Below are 9556 nucleotides of genomic sequence, written 5' to 3' on the forward strand. Positions count from 1 at the left end.
ACGTAGTTCCACCCTGGTCAGATCAGCCTCTCCACGTCCCAGGCTCTGAGGAGTCCCGGCTGAATCGCAGGTAGCTCGGAAACTCTCCTGAGTAGAAATACTTGGAGAGAGGAATCATGCCGGAGGAGTCGAGAGACCCTCCGGAGGAAAGATGAATCCCATTCAGTAGGGAACTTGTGCCGCGAGGCATAATTCACGGCTTGCAAAGGCCGTGGAATGTGACGGTAATACTCCTGGTGGACCTCGCCCACTCTACCGTATCATGCTGATGTTAGCTGGGCAACCCATTGTCCAGCCCAAAAGTCCTTTGAGTGGACGAGTTTGCCTCAGAGGCCGGTTTTCGTCGAACCTCCCGTGAAGGTTCGGCTGGCGCCCGACTATTGAGCGATAGAGACGGCTAAAAAGTAGTTTGGATTTTTCCTGGGTGAACAACCCGGGAAAATATCCTTACAAGTTCCAATAGAAATCCTATAGAAACTCTATAGAATTCCTATAGAATTCCAAAAGAATTTTCTAGCGGATTCGCTAGAAAATTCTATTGGATTTTTTCATGCGTGAACTAATTGATAACTAAATAGTTTGATGGAAATCTTTGAATCTACGGTAGATGGAAAAATTTCCATGGGAGCTTCTTTGTAGATCTCTTTCTGCTCTGCAAAAATGATCTTAACAAAAGTTTCTTCATATCGTTTGGCTTCNGGAGCTTCTTTGTAGATCTCTTTCTGCTCTACAAAAATGATCTTAACAAAAGTTTCTTCATATCGTTTGGCTTCCAAGAATTTTATGAAAAACTCATTTTTTGGAAGGACAAAAAAAAAGTTGAAAAAATAATTTATTCCTCGTTTATGGCTAATTTTGGACCTTCAATGACTTGGAAACGGCGGTATGCTAGTGGAATTGTTGTCAGAAAATCCAAGAACTCGATCTCAACAGGTGCAAAATTTTGAAATTTTGAGGTTAAACATGGGAATTTTCGGAGAGTCGAGTTTCCAAAAATGTGTTGGTGAAAGCCGGGACCAAAAAAAAATTGTAAAATATATCTTCGATATATTTGAGAGTAGGAATGCAACTTTTTACATTTTTTTTACTCACGAAGTTTTGTGTGAAAAGAAAAAATCGACAAACGGCGGGAATTCCCACATTATGCGAGCACTTAAGGGTTAAGACGAAAACTCCAACATTTTTTTCTCCGACGGATTGTTAATGAGTTATCAATCAACAGTGCGAGAATCAGCCACCTAATACCCTCACGTTGAAAATCAATAGCTCCTCCCTCACGTAACATGGAGGAATTAACATTATGGCGATCGATTGGGCATTTGATTCACAATAGATCAGAGAAAATTTTGTCTTCTCACCATCCGGGCGGAGTGCAAAACTTGCGGAGGATTGCACTGTCGTGTAGGAGCCATTCGATCCTCACTCTTAATAAGACCCCAATAATCGTCGTCCCGACAATGAATTCATATCGCCTTTCTCATTTCCAATTGAGAAAGAAAACTGATTGGAATCAATGAGACATTCAATGCCTCACTTCCATTGTCTTGCATGGGGGATATAATTCTTCCAGCGTGAAAAATGTTTTGATTGGCTGACATTTTTAGTTAATCACTCATTAACAAAATGTCGGAGACCGAAATTTTATTAGAGCTTTCGTCTTCCAATAACCCCTTCGAGCTATCCTCACAGTATTCAAGTTAAGTAGTGGGGCACCATGTATAATTTAAGCATGTGTAAGTCAAGAGAATGAAAATCCATCAAACTTGAAACCTGGCTGTAGGATTCTACTTTACCTGGATTCCACGTACTCAAGTTATACCTTTCAGATTGCACACATCAGATTGAAAATTCATACATTTGAATTGAAGAATTTGGACTTCGATGGTATTCAGATTCAGAGTAATGTGCAATCCAAATGACACAATTAAATTCAATAGCATTCACTATGTGCAACGTGTAATGAGAATGTGAAGATGACAATATATGTAGACAAAGTCTTGTAAATTTTGAAGTAGCGTGGAAGAATACGCCGCCCCCACAACGTTATCAATTAGTAGTTTTATCTCTTTTTTCTGCGTACTATCATTTGTGTTTTAGTCAAAAATAAATTCAAGATCGATGGACACATCATTATCAAAGACGAATCAGGAGCGATAATTGAGGAAGACCTCTTTGCTTTTTTTCGTGACATCCCGAGTTTTAAAATCGAAGTGACTCAATCTGAGAGCGAGAGGTCATTGATAACCTTAGAACGATCGGCAGCCTCTTCGTCGCATGAACGTTCTATTGTACAAAATTCCTCAAACGATATTGGGCAATCAAAATTTAGCCACCAGGTTACTGAAAAAGGACAATCAGGAAGAAGGGAAAAATTCGATTCTCCCACAGACGAGACGGGAATTTCCGTTTCGAGTTCCGTTGGTGCACTTCTTGGAATTCCTCAGCAGAAGAAACTCAAAACGACAATCTCATCTACGGTTACACAGTAAAAAATCCGGTGTTGTTTTGACACCAAATCGGTATCCCAGAAAATCCACACCGTTTCCAGTGTGGACTCGCGGTGTTAAAAATTTGGTGTGATGCGTAACTTCGGTGTTAACGCTAATACCGAGGAGGTGCAATGGGTGACACTGCATGGAGTGAATTATAACACCGTCTCGGTGGGAAGTTAACACCGGATAAGTTACACCGGCCGTTTACTGATCAACACCACGGAAGGTGTTATTGAAGGAGGTGATTCAGTAAGATTCTTTTTTCATTTCAAAAGCGAAATTACTCTATACAGATGTGACCAGTAAACACTATTGGATTTTATGGGAATAAATTATCTAAAGGAAAATATGGAATCATTGACAGTAGGGTTAGAAGGGTTTGAAAAATTGAATAAGGTCAAAGGTATCTGAAATATCTCATCACTCTATAGCCAAAGGGGCGTAAGCGCCATTACTTTAAGATTTTTTTTGGAAATTCAGGCGGCCGTATGTCTCTTTTTGATCGTGAAATGGCATTAGCTAAATTCTTCAAATATTTTTTGCCAATCAATTATAATAGAGACAAATGGGCGCATGTCCAAATAATTAGAACGGAAGGGGCGTATCTCCAAGACATACGCCCCTTTGCGTTTCATCTTCTAGTTAATATTCCGGTCAGCACGATCAATGACAAACGGGCGTAAGTCCAAATAATCACAATCGAAGGAGCGTAACTCCAGAACATACTCTCTTTCACTTTTAATCTCTAAGTTGATTTTCTCGTCCATATGATCATGAAAAATTGCAATGGGATGTACCCCCAAAGTAGAGGTTCCTCCATTTATTTTCTGTTCATTGCTATTAATTCCACAATTACACCGAGGATAATGAGTAATTCCTTATTTCTTTNTAGAGGTTCCTCCATTTATTTTCTGTTCATTGCTATTAATTCCACAATTACACGGAGGATAATGAGTAATTCCTTATTTCTTTCAGAATTTTCTAAATTTTGATAAATTAAGACTTGAGGCGTAAAATGTGTTGTATTTCTTTTATGGATTTAAACAAAAATGTCCTGTGTGAAAAGAATTGAAATTTCATGAACATGCAGTTTCGTAGTCATTTCCAAGGGGATGACATAAATTTCGATAAAGGGAGGAAAGGATTTCACAGATGGTTGAAAGTCAAATTCGACAAGTATTATTTCAGCAATGATTCTTGGGAGAATAACTTTGGAATAATCCATCGATTGTCTCTTTCCGTAATGACAAATCGGAGGCATACATGGGAGATATGCTCCTTTGGTAGTCATTTTATACAGTTCATGGTTTTTTCCAAAGTGTATGACTGATAATGGCAAATAAGTATGTAAGTGAGAATTTACGCACCTTAGAAATCTTTTCGTCAATGGATTTTCGCTTGGAAATTGAATATGGGCCATTCCGCCAAATATCGTACGAGAATGCGGCCTCAAAATTGACGACTATTTTTTTTTACTTTCTTCTGAATACTTGTGTATAGAAAAGAAGATTTCTCGGCTAACAGAGATTCTGCGGCTTAATTAGAGGCGCCCCGAATCATTAAAAAATTGAGCTCAAATTTCTTCGCTCTTCTTGAACAGGTTGAAAAATGCTTTAAAAAAATTCAAAAGATGAATTTTAATCGGAAATGTTCTGAATTTTTAAAAAATGGCGGTCATTTTGTTCCCCCAGTCCAACTTCATGGTGAAAATCGAAAAATAAAACTTCGTCGTTAATTTGAGCCCGATTCCCACTTTTTTTCCCGAAATCGGATATTTTTTTCAAATTAACATTTGAAGTTTTATTCTTCGATTTTCACCATGGAGTTGAAGTGAAGAAACAAAATGGCCGCAATTTTTTGAAAATTTAGATAATTTTCGATCAAAATCTGTTTTTAATTTTTTTAAAATCATTTTTCAATACGTTCAAAAACGAGCGAAGAAATTCGAGTAAAATTTTGCAATCACGCGGAGTGCCCCCAATGAAGCCGCGGAATCTCTGCCAGCCAACAAATCTTCTTTTCTATAAATAAGTATTCAGAAGAATAAAAAAAAATCGTCGAAGATTTTGAGACCGGACGCTCCTACGATATTTAGCGGAATGGTCCATATTTATTCATTCATTGATTTATTTATTCGTTCAACCACTACACATTGTAGTACATGGTATTAATTTGGTAGGAGGGTTCTTCTAGTCCTAAACAAAATGCAATTTAGTAATTTAATAATATGTGAGGTACGGATTGGAAATTGGATAAAAAGTCGAGGAAACATTGAGATGGGATTTACACTCTTTCGGCTTTCAAAAGGGAGGTTTTTGGCTTTTACGCTCCTTTGACTCTACAGCAATGATGTATCTCAATGATGTCAAATAGAAAAATATGGCCTCCAGGATCAGTCGAAAAGGACGAGCGGAACTATAGGAGAGGTGAAGGTTCTTAAATATATCCAAGTATCTTTTACAGCTTTTCAATTATCAAATTTGCCAATTAAATTGCGTGAGTTTACCTTCGTGAGAAACTTAGAGTTGAACGGGCTCAAATGGAAGCTCCCATGTTCAACTACAGAAGTGGAAAGGCATTTTACTGAAAAAAAAATAGTCAAAGTACTTGGATATGATTCTCAAGTGTTGAACGGGATAAGAAAACCTAATAATCTCTGGAATGGAACTGAAGAGATTAATCGAATTGAAGTGATCGAAAGTCAAACGGCCTTAAAGCTCCAAAGGAGTAAATAAATATGGATTTGTAATAAATATAAATATCCGAAGCGATAGGTTTATATTTTTTAGGCATCGAGCGGCTGAACATGAAGTAGCTGAAGAAATGAACCTCCAAACAAACATGAAAACTAAATTAATCTTCCATCGATTTTTTTTATTATTCACAATTATTCAACGTTAAAGTACAAAATGCTTAAGAATTAGAAACTTCTCATCGGTATCAAAATCTTCGTGAGCTTGATACGGTTGCTTGTGAACCCAGGAGCTCAGATTTACGATCGAAAAATTGTCTGACGACGAAGAATGTATGTGATAACCTTGGAGTAAATAATTAAACTCAGTTTCACACAAAGTATATTTTTCGCGTTGATTTGCCAATGTAGTAGTAAGACTTTTGAAATTCTTATATTTGTTAGCAATCAAACAGTAGTCTATTCCCTTGAGCCAGGGTGAAACTTCGAACTGAGGTCTAATTTGGTAGTCCTCGGTTGATAAAGACAGTCGCTGAACGACTCTGTATAGATCAAGGAATATCTAAAAGGAACGAAAATTTTGGGCCCACCCCATTTTGCTCCATACGTCGAGGTAGAACACAGTATTCCAGGTACGTAGCTTCGAATTTAGCGATACCGCGAAGGAGTGTGTGCTTCTTAGGCACGCTCTCAACTCCTCAGGAAAGTTTCCATAAATTTAAAACATATGCAGTATACTTGAAATATGAGTATTTTTGGGTGAAGAGTTTCGAATCTTTTTCCCCAAAAAAAAAAATTCGCATTTGAGGAATCAATGCGTACATGAATTTCTCAACTAGAAATGGTTTCTAAGCACCTCCTCAAGCTCTCAAATAATTTTCAAAGAATTTGAAAAACGCAATATATTTAAAGTAAGAGCGTTTGCGAGTGAGAAGCCTAGATTTCAATTTTTGCTTCATAAAAAAAATTTCTCACTCGAGGAATCAACAGATACAAAAATTTCTCAACTGAGAATGTTTCCTAGGCACCTCCTCAAGCCCTCAAAAATTTCAACAAATTTGAAAAAAGCAAAATAATTGAAGTATGAGAGTTTGTGGTTGAGAAGCATAAATTTCAATTTTTTTTAAATTACAAAAAAAAATATTCTCACTCGAAGAATCAATGGGTAAAATGGTTTAGGCCAAAATTTTTCTTTCTATCTTATGTGCCTCATGCTATACTATCAAGAGTCCTGACTCGAAATATGGTTATAAGTTGTAGTAGTTTTAGGTTTGACCGTTAAAGACTTGTGGTCTTTCCTATCACTTTCCTGTTTGACTCTTAACCGCCTTTGACCCCTCAAGAATAAAATTCGCAACCCAATATGCCCCGATGATGATTTTTGTACGGTATGGAAAAATAAAAAAATTAAGTAAACCGAAAAGAAATAATTTTCCTATAGGAAGATTGACGATTACTTGGGTAATCGACGATTTAGGTAGGAAGATTGACGATTACTTGTGTAATCGAAAATCCCCTTTTCTAAAATTTGAATTATTCACTTAGTAATAAATTTACAGTTGCATATTAACAAATTTTAAATATTGCATTATTCGTAAAAATCAGATTATTAATATTATAATATTGGAAAAATTGAATCAACATATTTTAAACCTTCAATAATGATGGCCAATACCTCATTGATAGGGATGCGACAATTAGTACCTTCAAAAAATGTCCCACTGGCTGGATTTATTGTCTTACGACAACCATGTGATCCCTTCTTCTTGTTTCCTCCCTTTGAATACAGCCAAATCCACCCCAATTTTGCACTTGTCTTCTCCTCCACCACCATCAATGCATTACAACACGGAGGGGGAGATCTAACGAAGATCTTGAAGGAATCAATTCAATTTCTTCCAGAAATTTAACTGCAGTTTCTTCATCTCGTATTAAATTGTGCCACGAAGAAAACGTTGAAAAATTGCAAAGTTTCGAATGGATTTCGAATTCTAGCATTTTCCTATTGATAACCTCCACTGATTAATGCTCTTAAGTGTCTTCAAAGAAAAAAAACATCCGTAAAGAACGCCACTGGATCAATTTTCTTCAATCAAAAAAAATGTATACTAATTGTCAACAAAAGAACTCACTTCACTCTTATGCTCACTTTATAACAATATCTTCAGAATTATGATATATTTATAAAATAATATCACACTACAAAACGAATCGTTAAACACCTATATTATTAACAAAGAACAATTCACCATTAAATTCTATGAATTGAAAATTTCTTCATACTTCCACTTCTCTCCGCTAGGTGCTACTCTGATGGTAAGAGACATTTACAGTTTTAAGAAGAAAAATCAATAAAGAAAGGACAGAAATGATGAAAAACAAAAAGTTTGCAATTGTTCATTGAAAAATTATCTTATTAATTGGATAATCATCGAAAGGAATCCTCTAATTCAATGAAAATTTAGTAATGAACTATATGAATCGATTTTTCTTCAAAAATTCTCACGAAAAAAAAATTTCACCTTGGAAAATATAAAAATATTTAAATGAATCACTCCCTTCACTGCCTACAAAAAACTTTTATCAGCAATTATTTTTACGTGAGGAATAAATCCACGTTAAATTTTTCGATCTATTTAATTTTCAACGAATTTTGTGTTGTTTATCAATTAATTTGATAGCGAAGCGGTAAACCGAGTTAAGTCAATTGTGACAATTTTTCTTCGAAAATCGTAGGTTACTCAATTAAATCCTTGACTAAATTAAAACCAACTAACCACAAAGTTTTGTGGAATAAATTTTTTAGATCATGTCCGTATTTTCGTGTATATGTATATATGTGACAATTTTTTTTCTTCATTATCGGCACGCTCCGCGTGCCTAAAAGTCCAATTTCCGCCACATTGTGATGAAAAATATTGTTCGTAACTCGTGAAAAAATGTTTTTTAGCTCGTGGGATTATATCACTCGCCTTCGGCTCGTGATATAAACCTCCGACTCGCCAAAAAACACTTTTTTGCACTCGTTACGAAATATACTATTTCTAATGTTTTCGATGGAAATTAATCTTCCGAATGGAAGCTTAATTAGATTAAATTAAGCTGGACTAACTAAATGCGGTTTAAATAATCCAAATACGCGATTTTTAGATGATGTCTGTATGTGTATATGTGATCTTTTCTTTCAATTTTTTTTCAAATTTTCATAGAGGGGATCTATCAATTTTCATGAATCTTCTCATGCTCGTCCCTTGGTGCTTAAAAAATTCTTATTAAAACGGAATTATTCATGGCTGAAAAAAATTGATATCAATGCCCTCTTGATTCTATCAAAATATGATGGGAATCACACCACTCGTTATTGAATTACAACCTATTGTTTATGCGATTTGAAATAAAAAATCAGTTATTTTATCATTACCAAAAAAATCATCTTTATGGCACAGGCGAAAAGGACTACATGCACGTGTTGCACATACTATTTTTTGCAATACCTGTAAGAAAAGTTCGCCCACGCGGGGAGAGGGGGGAAAACATAAATGGGACAAATGAATCAATTGCAACTGAACGGTGATGATGAAGTATTTGTAACGAAGTCCAAGAGTAGTGGTGAAGGAAGTGGGGGGTCCAGAGGCGCAGCCCCGGTGGGGTTCAGGGGCGAAGCCCCGGCGGGGGTTGAAGGGGCGGAGCCCCCCACATTCAAGAAAGAAAATATTCATTTGAAAAAAAAATTATTTTAATGATTAATGAATTGAAGAAATTTTACTATAATCGAATCTCATAAAGAGGAAATCTACTGTTCACAATCATAATTATTAATTCACAGCTGGTAAAAGTTTTCAAGTTAGACACAATTACTGGATGGGAACATTGATGAATTATATGCTCGAAACGAACTAGCAGCAAATTTAAGGAAGTGCAAATAAATAATCAATGAATTTAAGGCCCGGGTGGATTATGTTTCGAAGGTTATCTCGATTGTTTTTCCACTTTTATAATGTGAAATATATCACAATTTCCATTGTATTTTACATCACGCAGGAGTCTCTAAAAATTATAATTGTACAACAACAAAAAAAGTAGAAAAAAACTGAACATTTTCAAAGAGTGTTTTTAATAAAAATTAAAAAATAAGTCCGATACAGAGGAATAGTGAATGGATAATATATTATCGTAACTAACGATCTGACAGCCATTGACTACTGTGACAAATAACGACCTAACAGCCATTAGATACATCAAATTATTAATTTGCTATTTCCTCCCTATTGGGTTTATTTCCCAATATTATGCAAAAACGCTCTTTGAAAATGTTCAGCTTTTTTTCAACGTTTTTGCTTCCGAATGGAAGCATTGCAATTGTGCCATTTTC

The sequence above is a fragment of the Diachasma alloeum genome, unplaced genomic scaffold (assembly GCF_001412515.2).
Source record: "Diachasma alloeum isolate Michigan unplaced genomic scaffold, Dall2.0 Dall_scaffold_00637, whole genome shotgun sequence".
Classification (NCBI taxonomy): domain Eukaryota; kingdom Metazoa; phylum Arthropoda; class Insecta; order Hymenoptera; family Braconidae; genus Diachasma; species Diachasma alloeum.